At 51.2% G+C, this 17,478-nt stretch overlaps 1 protein-coding gene across 5 annotated transcripts in view; it reads right to left on the bottom strand.

The window, feature by feature from the left end:
- The window catches only part of LOC125957197 (uncharacterized), a 23,562-nt gene extending 6,383 nt beyond the window's left edge, over positions 1-17,179 (bottom strand). For 3 of the 5 annotated variants that reach the window (XM_049689726.1, XM_049689725.1, XM_049689727.1), the window contains exon 1: positions 16,789-17,000. The gene's annotated coding sequence lies outside the window, so the exon portion shown is untranslated. Of the gene's footprint in view, positions 1-188; positions 334-16,788; positions 17,001-17,156 lie in introns of those variants that run through there. The other 2 variants (XM_049689723.1, XM_049689724.1) reach the window with 2 other exon arrangements.
- Positions 17,180-17,478: the final 299 nt, after the last annotated feature.

Below are 17,478 nucleotides of genomic sequence, written 5' to 3'. Positions count from 1 at the left end.
TCAAACTCAATCAACTCCATCGTCGATCGGCAGCAGGGGCATGTCGTCCGTGAGCTAATCAGCATTCCCTACACGCTCACTACCGCACTCGGCGTTAGGTTTATGTTTTGGTAGCTCATTGTTGTTGGGAGACGGAACAGGAAAGAAGATACTAGCTTCCCCGGGCGTACACTACGCACTGAACGTACTTTATGCACTTTACGCCGTAAACACGCCTGAGTTCGAGCACTTCTAATATTAAAGTTTCCAAGGTTGATTCGTCCAGCAGCTGCTGCCGTTGCTGCTGCTGCTGCTGCTGCTACTACACATCGCGACTAGTAAACCCAAAGTCAGCAATGGATTCCCTTTTGTGCCCCGTTATGAGTCGAGTTTTGTACGAAAGAAAAAAAACATTCTTCAGATAAGTCGTCGCTGCTCGTCGCGCTGTCGCGATTAGATAAGCGCGATGGTCCGCTGTCCGCATCCGGAACAATGCTATCTCTTCTGACCGCGCAAAGGTGTGCGTGTGTACCGGGGTGAGGTAGTTCTGTTTGCAGTCTGGTCTGCTCATGGTTCGTTCGGTGTACTTTTCCGTGAACCTCGAGCTCCGAGCTCCGCTTTCGAAAGCCTCTCCAGCACCAGATAACAACGACGACGACGACGACGATCAAGGCACCAGCGTGAGGGGCGTTTACGCGAAATTCGACTCATGCCCATGCATGTGGCGCAATGTTGCGCCAGCTATAATGCTGGTGGCTGTCAGACTGGCTCGTTGACTGGTTGGTTGACATCATTCCCGTTCCCCGCTGTGGTCCACTGTATGATCACCTGCGTGTGGCATGAAATGGTGGTGCGTTCTGAAGGTTCATTAGAGGGTGCTTTTGGGTTTGGGGTTTGGCGTTACCCCGCACACATCACCACCACCACCACCATCATCATCAGCAGCAACAGGAACAGCAACAGTAACAGGGGTGGCAATTTCATTGTGCTGCGTATGGCAATAGGTAATGGTGCTGGTGCTCGGCGTGTTGCCTTTCGCGTGATCGACGACGATCGACGTGATTTGTGTGTCGCTTGCTTGGTGACGCATATTCGACAATGTGGACCGTTCGTTCCACGGGGGAGTCCAGCGGAGGTCAGAGGAATGAACAACCGTAAGGCCAGTGTTCAATAGGGTTTCTGGCCGGCTATAAGGTAACTATGGAGTGTAGAGATCAACTATTAGACTGCTTTAGGACCAACTTCTACCAAACAACGTTCCTTGGAGCATCATTTTGAAAGCCTTTCTTCGATCGTCGAGTCAATTGTTGGAACGAAGACAATCCAAAACCGCGATCACACTCTAGCATTCTCCCATGCCTTCCCTTTGCTATCTCCTCTCCTTCTCTCTTGTCTAAACCACTGACGGGGGAATGGAAATGAAAATAGATAATTTACATCTCGGGAAATGGGAACAAACACCGGACCGGCACCCGCCGCACCCTATAGGACTTCGCTTAGCGGGATCGATGGATAGGATTACACGGAAAGAGGCGCGTGTGTGTGTGTAGAGCCGCTGGCCGCCCGGTGAACTGGGTGGTACACCAAAGATCTTTGTCGGTTCCGGTGTGCGCGAACGAGCGAAAGTTGTTAAACTTTGTTTACACTTCGACCGTTGGCCACACTCCGCGAGCCGGTCTCGCCTCTATCCTATCCACCAACATCAAACACACACACACACTCATCGTTTGGTATGTTCGATAAATAATTTCTAAACTTTCCAGTCCCTTTACTTGGCCCATGGGAATACTGAAAACCCTGGGAGTCGCTGGAGTGCAGCAGTGTTAGCAGAGACTTTGGCAAATGTTAGGGAATAAATTAATCCTGTTGACTCGCCGATCGATCGGCTGCTAAGTGCTTCTCGCAAGGGATGCACCACACCTCACGGAAGCTGGTGCACCAGCAACGCAGAGTGCATCGCTTCCCTTCCTACCACGGTACAGGAGGACACCCCCGGTATGGTTGACGAACAAAAATGGCTCGAGAGATCGAGTTTCCATATAAGGCCTTGCTGCGCGCGTTCTAGCGTTCTGTTGATCGTAAAATGGCGATCGCGTATTAGTACACAAACGCACACACACAGACGAATAGGGACGAGAACCGCGGGCTTATATCTGAATATTAAATTACAAATTTACACTCAAATGGACCACAACGCGGTGCGGTGGTGGTGCATTGGAAGTCGAGGAGCTGTTGCATCGTTGGCGCATTGCAAACGGAGCAAACAAACTTCAAAGAGAAACGCTGCGTTCGTGCGCCGCTCAGGGCGGTATGGCGTCGTGGCTTCGCCGCTATCGGACGCTAATTGAGCCGAGTAATTGCATTTTAATGGACGGGGTCATACTAGCTGCGACTTTGAGAGACTCACAAAACAGATCACGTCGTCGTCGGTTTGGGGATACCTCCTCCAATTTACGAGCTCTCTCGCGCTAATATCTAATGCTATAAAAACGACCCTTAAATCCCCATTTTATGATACAAAAGCCGTACCCAATGCCAAAGCGCGTGTGTGTGTCACAATAGTGTCTGGTAGTAAAAAAGTTAATGTCACGCTTCTCTCGCGTCTGTAGGTCCAGAGAGCACACGCCGTGGCGTTGGACGCTACAACAGGCATCGCAGTCGTTGATCAACAAATGCTGATTTACTGATCCCCGGACACCCTGTGATCGATAGTGATCATACATGGCCCCTGCAGAGGAGGTGCAAAGTGTTAGATCCGCTCAATGAACGGTTGTGCGAAGCGTTAATTACGTGATCTGTACGGACATATGATACCGATCATTACTGGTCGACGAGACACTGGAGATGACAGCCGACAAAGTGTCATTTCAAATGATGCAAATCGCGATCAGTAGCACTCTCACGTGGGGTGTTTATAGATAATCGAAAGTCGAAATCGAGGGTGTCTCATCTGCTGGGTGCATCTGCTCTGCACCATGCTTCATCGCTACCGTCCGAGATCAGAAAGTTCACGCCTAGCAACTCGCCTAGGGACTGGAAACTAACCGGAATCATAAACATAATGATTTATATTGTAAACCATCTCGTCTCAATCGTCAGCATATATCGACTTCACAGCAGCAGTAGCAGCAGCAGCAGCAGCAGCAGTCTCCGTGCTCTCACCGTCGTGTGCCGCCGCAGCTGCTGCTCATTTGGTGCACCTGTAGCAATACACCGCTGCATCCATCTTGTTCGTTATCTGTGCGGTCCATCCTTTATGAGAGGTTATTTTCGGGAAACCCCGCAGATGTCGGAGGGAGCAGCGCATATTCCGCTAACCGAGCACCGTGTTTCGAGGCCATCATTTCCGACTCCAAGAACCACATCGTACACATACACACATTCTACTTCATCCAACCCGGGGCGTGATGTGGGGTTTCGAAAAAGGGGTTAATTCTGTTCCGCTGCTCCAGCGTTGTCTACACTCACCTTACCGACCCAGAGACACAAACACACGCATGTGCATCTACGGTACGCACACCACGATCATGATCGTTCGAACGTTCGTTCCCTCTGTTGCCTTCATCTTGCGCTTCCAGATCCGGGGGTTCTCTGGCCGAAGGGGCTGCGGTCTCTGATCATGCTGTTTAATTGCAGTGGCGTGTTTTCCTTTTTTCCCTTTGTGGTCCCGGCACCCGCACTTTTCTTCTCACGATCTTCGACCCTTCGCGTGGACCGGTGGCTGCTGCTGTTGCTCTCGGCATCTTGATGATGTTGACGCGTACGCATAACCCCGAGAGGGAGGGAGGAGCAGCAGAAGTTGTATGCCCAACTGCTGGTGCCAAAGCATTAATATGTTAACATGTTTACCTCCTTTTCCCTCCCTGAGAAAACCGCGGTGCTGATCATAATGCTACGCTGATAATGATCATCACCGAGCATCAGCGACCATCACCATCATCATCATCATCAGGAAGCATCAGCAGTCGCGGCGTTCTTGGCGTTTTCTTGGAAGATTGTTTCGGGAGGTACCGGAAGTGCAGCTCACTAGCACACGGAACGGACAGATCGGATCTCCGGTTCTTCGCTTCGCTTCGAGACATATTTTTGGAAAACAAGAAAAAAAGGGGAGGACACAAACTGATGCGCCGCCATGAAGTCAATGACCCTTTGCAGGATGAAAGACAGGTCCGTAGAAGTTTGGGCAGCGCACCCAATAAGGGGGTTTTGTTTCGTTCCTTTCATGTTTCCCGCCATCTTTGGTGCCCGCAAGGGAATCAATTATCCCAGGAAAAATGAAATTCCATCCAAGCACGCCTGGCATACGTCGGTGTCTTTGCCTTGGCGTGTCTTGTGTCATTCTGATGCTCTGATCCGGAAGCACCAACGGAATCGGGTAAACAGAGGCCAAACGTAACTCTTGGTTTTTGGCGAGGAATCGTAAATCCGGAACGGATTTGATTAATCGTAAAACAGGTCACCCTCGCAACGGAAACCACGCAAAATGATGCGCCACGCTGACTATTAAAACTCTATTAACCCATTTTGGATGCCAGCAGCTACCACTAGTCACAGTGTTTACCGGGGGAAAAGTCTTTCTGCCCTGTGTGTGTGTGTGTGGTCTCTTTGCGATCATCGACGCTCATCTTTGTTCTAGCTGCCACGTGAAATGGAAACTTTCGAACTTGGAACAGGATAATGTTTACGAAACCGCAGACGAAGCCCTCCACCGATGCCAAGCGCAAGGAGTCCATGTCAGGTCATCTATCAGTTTCGTGCAAAACGTGCTGGTACGTGATCTTCTCCACCATTCCTACTCTGGCTCTGTGTTGGCCAGAATTGTTGGCCTATAAATTCCTTATGGTCTGACTGGCCTCGATCGCGTCAGTCGGGAACAGTGCACTAGCCGGAGAACCGAGGGCGCGCGCGCGTGTGTGTGTGTGTGCATTGTGGTCACATTTGCGCTGTTGTTTGTAGACGAATGCAGCGAAATGCAAAACATAGGACGAAACGCAGCTGCAGCAGCAGCAGCAGTAGCAGAAGCGAATGCATTCTGTGTTGTTGTATGCCAACGGATCGTTTGTTTGTTTAGTGTTTCGGCTAGAAGACTAGATTTAGTGCTTGGCAGCAGCAGCAACAGCAGCAGCAGCAGCAGCAGCCAGTAGAATGTTGGAGAATCGAATATTCATGAAGCGACATACACACAGACGGTGGCAACGATCGACGCTTTGCTAGAAAGAATGATATCGCGGACGAGCTAGAGCCCTAGAGTCGCGCCCTGAGCGACGGAGACATAATGGATAGCATAAATCAACGGTACACAGAAAAAGGGCCGCGATCCGCGATCCGCGCTACGTGATCGTTACTCGTGGAGGAATGCCTTAGTGGCTGACTCTGACTCAGGAGTTAAGCAGCACAAAGAGAGAGATAGAGAGCAGGTCGACGCGAGGATTGCAGTAATGAGTAATCTCATTCGATGACCAGATGACGACATGTCGCGATTGATCCAGGTGACAAAAAACAACGGACTGGAACTGCAGTGAGCTGCAGTAATCGACGAAACTCCGATCACGTATCAGCGGTCGAGGTGCCTGCGAGGCGACGATTAAGACCAGCTACACCTCAGAGCTGCACAGTGTACTCGTACTCGCTCGCTCGCTCGCTGTACTATCGTCAACCGCCGTTGGCGACGTAACGGCGTCGGACGTCGGACTGACGGTTTAATTAGAATTCGACGCGTGCGACGCGCTTCGAATGGCGACGACGGCCATCCACCCTTTCCTCTCGATGGCGACATCATGGGCCCCCCACCCCACGGGCGGGTCATAAATTGCATTGGAACTTGCTGGCGTGCCATAGCAACTCCACCGTCGCGCCATTCGTCGGCCGATTCGATGCCTGGAAACGATCGAGTTCGAGGTTCGAGAGCGCAGCCTCCGATCGCGTGCTTTTGCTGCTCTTGTTCGTGCTTTATGGCGCGACCGACCGACCGGGCCACAGCCCACTTGAAATTGGTGATTGCCCGGTCCCGGGGGCTGGAGAGATCCAGAGAAAAAGCGCATTCCATAACCGGAAGATCCACCACGGCAACGTGCGCCGCTTTTGCTTATCATTCCGTTCCTCCCAGCTGCTGCCGCTGCTAATCGTTTATTTATGATCGAGAACAAATGTAAATGGAGAAGTCGATCGGACCGATGATCACCTGTGGTTTCTCGTCCGGGTCCGTGGGTCCGTTGATCAACGAATTCAATATGGTGAAATACGGCACATCGCTCGGAGGAGAGGCCACTAGGCGAGTGACTCAGAGGAGAGTGAAAGAGTGTTAGAGACAAAGACCTGCGCCGTGTTGCGTGTTGGACTAGTCGTTCCCTAAAATGATCGATTTGTTAACAAAATGCTGACTGCTGTCAAGAGCAAATGCTCCTTCATTAGCTGCTTTCCTTGCAACAGCAGATCAATTGCGTGCCATACATCCATTTGCTTGCTTATTGTCGCTTCATTATGGCGCTCAACGATGATCCGATGATCCGGGGTTTGACAATTTGGAAAATCCCAACCTTACACCGAGCACACGAGGGTCATTTGCTAAAATGTGTTATGTTCCCCCCTCGCCGGGGGAGATAATCCCAGACGCGAAATGTTCGCACCTTTCCCATCTCCATTACGACTTGCTCCGGATTCGGGATTGTTCATCGGCGCGATGTTCCCATCACGCGAGACAGAGAGAGAGCAGTGCACGGAGGGGGGAAACAAACTTCTTTGGAAATTCCGACCCGGATCGTCCGATGTTTCTACAGCGGAATCACCAGTAGCGGTGTAGTAGAACATGCCATTAAGTAGAGAGCATGTTTGCGGTTTGTTTCGCGCGATCGCGCGCCATGCCATGCACACACAGACACGGGCAAACGGATCGTGGATTCTCAGCTACAACCTTCTCGGGTCGAGATCACCGGGATGATCTCGTGGAGGTTCGTGTGTGGGCCAAGACAACTCGCCAAGTCGCGAATTCCATCACGAGTGGGCTTAGCGTGTGCGGTAAGACCATACATCTAGAAGGGGATTAGCATTCCTAGTCGCCAACCGCTTGTCTTGTCGAGATCCGAGATCGTCGTCGTGACCCTCAAAATTGAAGATCTCAAGTGTGTTGAGTTGCGTTCCGGCGGGAGCGATGGCACACGCCAGCGATTTGTCTGCGACGCTAAAGGTACAAGACGATGCCAGACACACGACCAAGTTCTTGCCAAGGGTAGAGCGAGAGCGAGAGCGGCTTGCAATCAAGTGTCGCATTTTTATGTAAATCAAATTCATACAAACAGACCGCGCTCGGTTACTCGTTTGTGACGCGCCTTGAAGTCAGACCCTGCGGCTGTAGTAACGGCGATTCATTCTATAGTTAATTCTCCACTAGTAGCTCGTCTTCAATACAAGATGATTATGGGGCAGCGCAACCCCATAATGAGCTAATCGAAGGGATGTTTGTGCCGCCGATGGAGAGGACTCCACGCCCAGATGCAGTAGATGCGAACCTGCGTGCGTCAGCCAAGTGATAACACGTACGGTAACCATATCTGGCAACCGCATCACCAGCTATTTACCCAAAAAAAAACCCGATCCTCGGCCTAAGCACCAGACTTTGGTTGGAATGTAAAGAAGGAAAGTACACAACGGCAGCCGTACGTTAGATTCAACAGCGAGTACGAGCGGCAGATAGCCAATCGAAGGAGTGTACATCGCGTATGCAAAGTAAGCAGCCGCAGCAGCAGCAGCAGCAGCAGCAAGAAGCGACCTCACACCACGACACACTGAGGCAAGCAAGTAAATACAGAACCTGCACGGACACCAGCTGTAACTGCCCCGTGAGTCATTAGCATCTTGCAAGTAAATTGACGCCATTTGGTATAAGAAAAGGCTTGGCCGAGCGCGTCAGACTATCAGGGAAAAAGGAGATCGAGGATCAATCGAACCGCTGCTCGCTGCATCGTAATGTGATCCTCGGAGGGGGCTTAATTCGATTCCTTCGTACGTTCAGCTTTGTTCTGGGCCAATCCAAGCGTTATGCTAATTAACCTCTCTGTGGTACCGGGTAACGGGGACCACGGAGCGCTAATCCTGTGCGCTCTGACTGTGCCGTTAAATGCCGGAAATTGGCGCGGCCACTGTGGCCAAGGCAAGGAGGCGATCGTGTGAATGTCCAGCCTTCAAAGTCGCCGCGGAAGGAGTACAGGAGGTACGAAAGGATTACTGGTACTGGCGGTACTGCTCGGTATTTGCTTTACTTCCGGTCCCGGTACGTCGAGAGTAACACCGAAGGCCAATGTATTCGCACGTCATCGTTCGTGGTTCTGTTCCGCCCGATGATATACACTGCGAGTGAAGTGGATCCACACAGTATTGCCCCCTGACACGCGTAGAAAAACAAAAACACATTCCGGTATTTGAGATGCAAGTCAGCGGTGCTGATGCTGCACTCTTGACGCATGCGCATTCCTCCACCATTCGCCATCGGGTTGGCGTTTCACCTTTCTCTCCGCATGATCTGGTGGTTGTGGTTTGAGCTGCTGCTGCTTCGCCTTCACACCACCATCCGGCTGGTCCCCGTTTTTGGATGCACTATTTGCATTTTCATTTGCTTTCCCCTCCACCACCAATCAATCTGGTGATCTTTTGCTCTCTCTCTCTCATTTCTACTCTCCGTTGAGTGTTATTGTAAGAAAGCTGGAAAGAAACACAAGCAGTTGATGTGCTCCAGACACATTATATAGGGAATGGGGTAGAGACCATGAGATGAAACGTGCGAGACGCGGAGCGAAACGATCACCACATCGCTGGGTTTTATGTGATCTTTGACATATTTATGCGCTGCCAGATACTTTACGAGAATCGCGGCAAAGACTTGTGGCGTCGTGCCAGTCCCCGTGTCCGGAGCGGACGGATGGAAATTGGAGATGATGTATTGTCTGCCGTTATGCAGTTGTTAGTTGCAGTGCACTCTCTTTCTCTTTCTCTCTCTGTGGAGTGTGTGCAGACCATACTTGGGGGCAGCAGCTGCCGCCGCCGAGTCACACAGTCCAGGGTTCGGGATCAACGACGTCAACAATCGTCGATTTTCGCCACTCTGCTGGTGACGATTTATGACTTTCAACAAGGGGTACAAAATTCATTCCTCGCTACATCGTTAAGTTGCACCAAAGTTCGCCAAAGGTTAAAACGTATTAGCAGTTTGCTGCTCGACGTTGGTACTACCATCGTTTGCATCATCGGCTATTCCCCTACCGAACAACAGTTTTCCAATGCTGCGTATCACTCGGCGTATCGAATTTCCTTTCGGATTAACATTTTGGGTATTTAAATGAAGCTTCGCGACATCCGCTGTCTCGAATCGCCAGCGCACAGCATAGTAAGAGATCAGAATCAAGTTATACTTTGTGGTGCGCGATTGATGAATGCACGATTGAGGAACGGAGCTATGAGTAATGCATATCAAGCTACATTCAAATTCGAACCACAAGAGAACCATTCAAGCGAAACCCGGTGAAAGAGTCAAACCAGGCACGTGGATGGGACTTTGGCTTGTGTTTGAATCGACAACGAAATGTCACCATCACGCATGAATATGGATGAAACCGAACCGAACTTCTGGAAGAGTCTGGACAGAGAGAGAGAGACTAAAAAAGCTACGACATCCAAAATTGGGGAATCAAGTTTTGAAGAACATCTTGCAAGAGCCTCCGGGAAGAATGGCAGGAACATCAATGAAGACACACCAGCCAGTCATCCCCGTTCTCCAGCCACGATCCAGACACGATCAACATAAGGGAGGTAACGCATGCACTCTTGGAGCATCTGAATTCAGGTCATATAACCAGGGGAGGGAGGGCTGTCTTTGTTCGCGGACTTCTCCACTGGGCAGGGCTGGTCATGCTTTGTTGTTCTCATCATGTTCCTACGGGATAGCGAACGATCGGTCGGGTTCGACCGAAGTCGTTACTCGGGCACTGCGCCTCTGGCAGTAGCTAACTTCTCATTGCATTGTCATGTCCGTTGCGGTTGCGGTTGCAGCAGCAGCAGCAGCAGCAGCAGTTGCTGGCGTCCGTAATGTCTTTTGCCGTGAAGAAGTCAATTTATGGTTCGTTCCACGCATATGTTGCTTCCTTCCCCACTCCCAGAGGACACATACAGACACATTGAACTAAAAGAAAGGGCGCAGCAACGCAAGCAGCAAATCATGGGCTACTCGATGCCAGCAGTGTTGCCAGCTGGTCTTCCCGTAAAGTTCGAACTTCGACTCGCTGTTCCAACGGGCTGGCTAGCTGGCTGGCTGGCTCGGAAATGTCTGGAATACCAATATGCATATGCGACCATATCCCTTGCGTCTCTTCTACGTTCCAGCGGACTCTTCTCCACCAATTTCACACCACCGGAGGGACAGCGCCACTCCTTCTGCTTCGTCTGTCTTCTGGACTGGAGACTCCAACTCCGTTTCGCGCACAGATTGCGGCGTGACTTCAGACCAGACCCCGGCCTCCCCGTTGTTGTTGTTGTTGTTGTAGCTGTGAGCACAGACTACAACCCACGCATCCGAGAATCGTTCGAAGCGCTCTCCGTCGTCTCCGGCTCTGATGGTTGTTGTGGGTTGTCTTTTCTATCGCTTTGTGTCATGCTCCCCGCCACCCATCGTCGTCTTCGCGGCCACTATTAGGGGTGTTGGTGTCGCTCTCTTTCACGGTGGAGATGATGGTTTCACGATATTCATGACCCGCCACCTTTTCCCCACCACCAGACTCAGGCAGCATGCGCGCCGGAGGTGCTTTTATCTTCGGCGTTCGGCGCGAACTCAACCGAGGGAACAGTGTTGCCGCCACCAAGTAAGGCTTTTAAGGGGGAGGAGGGTAGAAGGTGGTATCCCCAACCCCAAAACCGGTTCCCAGTGTTGCCAGCCGCCCCCACGCACAGCGGCCACACGGGCGCTGTCTCTGGGACTGAAAGAGACTCCTCTCGGCAGAAATCAATCTGTGACACTCCGCCTCCCGCCTGTGACTTATGCTGTTGGGTAACGTACCACAAACAAAGCATCTCTCGCTCTCTGTCTCGCTCTCTCTCTCTCTCTCTGTCTCTCTCTCTATCTCTCTCTTTCTCTCCTCCTAACTTTGCTCTTTGCAGAGTATACGAAGAAGGGTTAGCATTAGGATGACTTTTGTCAATTGAGATCAATATACCGCGGACCTTTTTTTCTCATGGGGGGGAGCGCCATTCGATTGAGCAATCGGATGCCACGTGGTGTGGAGGTCTCTCCAGGCCCTTTGTTGCATCTCTCTACAGCCACTGGCCACCACTGCAAGATCGCACGTTTCTGTGGCGCCATTAAAACTCTGCTTCCTTGTCACGTCCCGAGCTTAGCGCTTAAGGAGCAATAGTAGTAGCAGCAGCAGCAGCAGTAGAAGGTAAAATCCACTGTCAGCCGCTTGTCGAGGCTTCGGTCTTATCTATAGGAATGTAATGCTTTCTTTCCGTGCCTTAGACGACTTACTGGCAGGTGTTTATACAGTTCCATTTAATCCCTATCCTCCCGGACGGCCCGTCCTCGATGCATGCGCCTCTAGCTGGCTCTGTTTGTGCTTTATCAGGCGGTGCAAGTGCAGCAAACATGCATTCGAGAAGCCACAATGCCACACAATTAGATACCCCCGGGGGTAATGAAAGGCGTTTATCATCACAGTCTTCCCCGTGGTAATAATACACCCGGGGTGGCAGTGGTCATTAGAAGTAAGCCCTTAACCTCCTTCCACACGGCGACAAATGCGACTACTGACTGATGATGGATCCTCGGCCCGGGGGACATTTTGAGTTCGCATTTAAATCAATTAGTTCGTTCAAATATAGATTTGTATTCCCAATCTATAGGTCACCCTGTTAGCCGTGTGCGTGTGTGTGTGTTGATGGTCGATGCAATCACTCTCGCTGCATGGTTTGCTGCGTCGATGCACGTCCTTTGATAAATTACGTTCGAGGTGAAAAATGAGTTCACCTCGCGGAAGGTGGTGTATCGTTTCAATCTCAGTCACCCGGGGTGGATGGAGGTTCTTTGTCACACAGACACCACGTCGTGGTCGTGTGCCTGCGTGTTGACTTGCGGTTGACATGTTTATCGCGGCCATTTTGATTAACTTTCTCATCGCCACCGTACCGTCCGGTGCCCGTCCGGTGCGGTTCGTCTTATCAGCGCGCGTAGACAACGCGCGCGAGGGTCGCTGGATGGTTTCTGCCACGAATAATGGTTTTGCTGCTGCTCGGCCGCCGCAGAAACCATGGCCAACCATGGCGGTTACCAAGTGACGCGTACAACGTAGCACTCCTAATGATGGTGATGATGATACTCTGGACACGGCGTCCATATCAAGTGGCAGAATCAATCCAAAGCACCGCGGTACGGGACGACGATCGCAAAGTGCTTCTGAAGAACAAAGAACGCCACAAAAGACGATCGCGTTGATACGTACGTGTTTGTGTGTGTGTGTGTCATCGTCGGACATGATAAGTGAAATCATTTGGCACTCATCGCGACCAGTTTGCGACAGAGAAAAGGGAATGGGGGGGAGTTTGCCAATTTGTGTTGCAATCCACATCCAGCTCCGATATTTGCCAAAACGAACGAACGTTCGATACGTCAAAAGTCAGTGTCAAAAGTCAGACTTCTAATAATGGATCGTTTAGCAAGAAACTAAATTGAATTAAAAGCAAGGTTTGGCTCCTCCGCCCAAATGTCCGGTTACGATGACACGACGCATCTTTCAAGTGAGGAAGAAGTGCTTCTTGGAAAACGAAATGTCGTGTTGCTTGAGAAACAGCTGCCAGAATGGTCTCGTAGGTTTTCCCGAAAACAACAAACACAAAAACCCCGCAACAGATGGTGTGGCCACCATCTCAAGCCCACCAATGTCTCCTCCCTTTTGCCGATTAGCGGAACAGACGACTTCAATTATAACTGTGGGCTCCCAAGGGGGATGTGACCAACTGAATCGCAACTGCTCTGTACTTCTTCCATACACAGCGCGCCCACCACCAGCATACGATCACAATCTCAATCTCAACTGGCCTCTCTCTCGCTTCGTTGACGGTTGAGGTAAATGCACGATAAAACCTGGCCAAGATGCGGGACAGGAAACACGTCGAACGTCGGCTTCTGATCTGATGTCCATCTTGTCAGCAAGCACGGAACCGTCGTTGGACGGAGAGAAAGTTTGATTTATAGTGCGATCACCGCGGGTCCAGAGTCGGTTTGCTGGGTGCCGGCGTGGATGCTGGACTTTGTCGGATCGGATCACTTCTTTTCTAAGGCTTGCTGGGCTCCGGCTCCGTTAGCGCTCCCGGTCTTGTGGCAATGAAGGCGCCACAGTTCTATGTCGCGTTTTTGTGTTAGCCATCGAGCGACCGAGCGGATGTTGAGCGCCTGGGATGATGATCTTGCTGGCTGGCTGGCTCTCTACGCTGATACCTGGTTCACCTTGAAGTATAGCAGAACGGTGGTGGCCGCCGCCGACGACGACGACGACAGTGGCGTGAAGTCATCGGCAGCGTCAACACAAATCGCGCTCTCTCGCGTTCACTCGCTCGTGGTGTGACAAATATTGATTCTTCATATGGATCGAGGAAGGCCATGCGGCAGGAACAGCAGCAGCTGCTGCTGCCTATGGCGACGACAACGACGATGGCGAACATTTGAAAGCGCCACCCTGAACCGGAATGATGGTGATGGTCTAACCGACCGTCTTCGCGCGTCTCGAGACAACCTGAGGCGCACTAAGACGACATTTGATGAATCCTTTTCCTTTCGCAACCGATGCCATACCGCTCACGATCCCGTTAGCAACTTGTGTGTGTGTGTGTGATCGACACAGTGTGCCATGGTAGGCAGGGTGCACGCCTCACGGTGTTAAACGACATCATTCGGGACGCGGCTTTGACGCCGAACACCGAACGCATTCACATTCTTCAAGTACTTTCCAATTGAAAAATGGTTCCATGGTAGGTGGAGGTTGAATGCAGCAGAATCACATTCCCTTGATCGATGCGCGCTTGAACGCGCGTTCTACTCGCCGGCAGTTGAGGAGCGAGCTTCCAGCGACCATTCACACGCCGGATGATCTCGACATTTTGCGGGCTACCCAGCGTCTCAAGTGGCTTCATTCCCGGGGGCTGATAGGAGAAGTCAAACATCAAACAAACGGCAATCGTCATCATCATCATCGTGCGTCGTGATTGTGGTTGCGGCTGTTGTTGTGCATGACGAGAGGACGAGTGCTGCTGTTCATTGCTTGAGAACGCCGCGATTTATGTGGGTTTTGGCCTCTGGCAGAGGAATGTTGATGATGTGTTTCGCATCGCAAGACGCTTCTTCTCGTGAGCGTCTCGTAGATGAGAAAGAGTTGCTGTTGGTGTTGCTGGTGACGGGATCTTCTTCGTGCCAACGCCAAGATCAACGCATCTGGTAATGGTATCCGTTGGGTGGTTTCGAATGCGTTTGCTGTTCTGTGCTGGCAAAGGTCGCATAGCGAAACGAGGATCAAACGTAAATGTCCCTTTTCTTCTGCAGATATACAGGTACCACGCACCACGCCTTCCGTTTTTGAGGACATTGCCAGGTCATAAATCGAGGAAGTTTATGTTGGTGAGAACGTCCAGAGGCGACTCTCGAATTTCCTCACCTGAAAGTTTGAGTTCCGCTGCTGTGCTCTCGATGATGATGGCTCATCCGTTTTGTGACTCATCGTTGCGCCATTGAATGTTGATATCGAGTGGACGCCGACGCCGTGGTCAGCAAGCGCATAATCACAGAAATGAGGTCACCGTCCGCACAAGGTGTGTTTGGGTGTGCTGCTGATCATCATCCATTCCGTTGCAGAGGATGTCCCATCGGCAGGTTATCATCATAACCATCCAACTGTCATCATCTGCCGTACCTGCCGTTTCTGTTGCCCCGTTCCGCCTCCAGCGAATGGAAGGAAAGAAGGACGAAACGAAAAGGACCGCAGGACCACCGAGCAGCAGCAGAAGGCACAGCAACAACCAAAAAAAGGTACGTCGTTCCGTCGATGCTGAGTGGAAAGTTTTTCCTTTTTTTCCCTTCCTTCCATTTCATCGTCCTCCAAACAGCCAAACGGCAGCCCTAACATCCCTCTTGGCAAAGCGACAACCCCGGGGCCCGGGGACTTTGCGAACGCCCGAAGATCGAGCCATCGAAGCATCGAAATGAAGCTGCAGGCAGCAACAACACCAACACCAGCGCGCTGCTGTGCAGCATAAACCGTGAGCCAGAGGAAAAGCATAAAGGCAAAAAGGGCCTTTGATGCTTTTGACATCGTGTGTCTGTCTGTGTGTGCGGGGTTGTAAGATCTCCCAGGGCAGATGATGAAGAGTTGTGGCTCCGAACGCCTTGTGTCCGGATCCGGATCGATCGTGGTTCGTTGGGCCTGCGACCTACACCTTGTCTTGGTTTCGTCTTGGCAAAAGCGAACCAAGTCACGACGGAAGAAGCAGCAGAAGTGAGAATGGGAAAAGATCGAGAGAAGAACCTTCCTTCCTTCTTCTCTAGAGCATAAAATACGCCAAGCAACATGGCGGCTCGAGAAGGGGAGCCAATTGCAGTTGCAACATGTGTGGTGCATATAGATAGGCAGACGAGGGCAGATCGCAGGCAGAGTGTCGTCCCACGGGCGCGATCGACGTTCGTTGTCTGTGTGGTGGAAGGAAGGAAGGAATGGAAGAAGAACCGCAAAGACACAAACCGCAAAAAGGGCCAAGAACGCGACCGCAGAACGCACAAGACGACGCGCGATCGCAAACTTCTTGCAGCCGTTCCTGATGTTCTTGAAAGGCTTGAGGCGTTCTGTGTATCGTGGTGTTTGCTCCAAGAAAGCAGCAGCCTCTGCTCGGCCTTCGTCTGGCGTTTTCACAAACAAATGTTCAAATTTTCACCCCTTGTTGTTCCCGGAAGTGTGTGTGTGTGTAATTATTGCACATCCAGTCCAGCCAACACCCCGACACTGCATTGTTTTTGTTGCCAGTGTCATGTTCTGGTGGTTCTGGGTGTTTTCAATGACTTAGCAGGCGACCATGACGACCACGACAGCGACAACGACGACAACTTGTTGAAGAAGAGGACTCGTTAAAGATGCAAATTGGAATGGTGTAAAAGCCGGTTTCGTGGCTCCTCTGGAGATTAGGAGCGTGGAAATATCAGCTTTTTTGTAGCTAGCTAGGGCTAAGTATCAACCAGTTGAATCCGGCAGCAGTTTTCGTGCATTCGATGATCGAAGGCTGTCCCGGGTGGGGGGTTGATAAGACGCTTGTCGTTGTTGTTGCTTAAGAACGGTGAGCACTTTGTCTTATCGAAGCTAGAAGTTTCTATCAGTGGCACCGTTGAATGGCTTAACGCCTTGGCGCCGATACTGGTAGCCGGTAGTTGCTTCTACAACTCCGCACACCCCTTCAAGGCCTCCAACAAGCAGGAGTAACGGAAACACATAGGTAGTATAGGCGATCTCGAGGCGATGCGTAAGCGCGATATCGCGGGCAGCAGCCTCACCTCTCGCAATTCCACTTAAACCTCGAAACGCGCGCACGTGTGTGCGTCTGTGCGCGTGTAGGCTCATGGAATACCACCACGCGCACGTTAAGATACCTGGCGGCTCCACCTTCTCCACCTCCACCTCCTCCTTCTCCAGCACGTAGATGACGTGAGGTGGTGTCGCCCACTGGGTGGTGCGGTGAGTGCGTCGATCGTCAAGAGTACTTATATTCAAATGATGACATATCGTGCTACTGTGAACTCACCTTCCTTTGCTGAATGGAACACACGGCAGCGGAACGGCTTTCTCGAAGGTAACCCTTTACTGCCAGACACACACACGCACGCTCACAAACACACTGCCATGCACACCTGATTCCACACACACACACACACTCCGGAAATTGCTTGATCACGAAACTTTTATCTCAATCAGCAACGGCAGCTGCTGCAGATGGACTCCACTTGTTTGATTTTTCTGTAGATCGAATGAACCAGGAGGAGCAGGGGAAGGGGAAGGGGAAGGGAGAAGAAAATGATCAATGAAATCGGCAATGAGAACTTAAGTCACACACGTACACACACATGCACATGCACACAACCGACGATGAGTTTGCTCCAGCGGCGCACGCACTTATGTGTAATTATTCTCGAAGATCACGGACGACCTTCTTCCAGGGGTCCAGAGTGATCACCAGGGATTGGAGAACGGTATGAACGTTTTGCCACTGCGCCTTCCGAAACATAAATATGCCCCTTTCCCTCACTTGCCTTTTCCTACGTCCAGCTCTCGCTGGAAATCACAAATGAATTGGTTTAACTGAACGCGCATACGACGATGCGCATTACTCGACGGTTGAGAGGAAATTGAGAAAAAAAATGGTAAAGTTGTAAAGTCAAGTTTGAAACTCAGTCGCTCACCACCACTACAGGGACGAACAAACAACCAGTCAGAT

Source organism: Anopheles darlingi, chromosome 3 (genome assembly GCF_943734745.1).
Source record: "Anopheles darlingi chromosome 3, idAnoDarlMG_H_01, whole genome shotgun sequence".
Lineage (NCBI taxonomy): Eukaryota > Metazoa > Arthropoda > Insecta > Diptera > Culicidae > Anopheles > Anopheles darlingi.
This window is presented reverse-complemented; position numbering and strand designations above follow the sequence as displayed.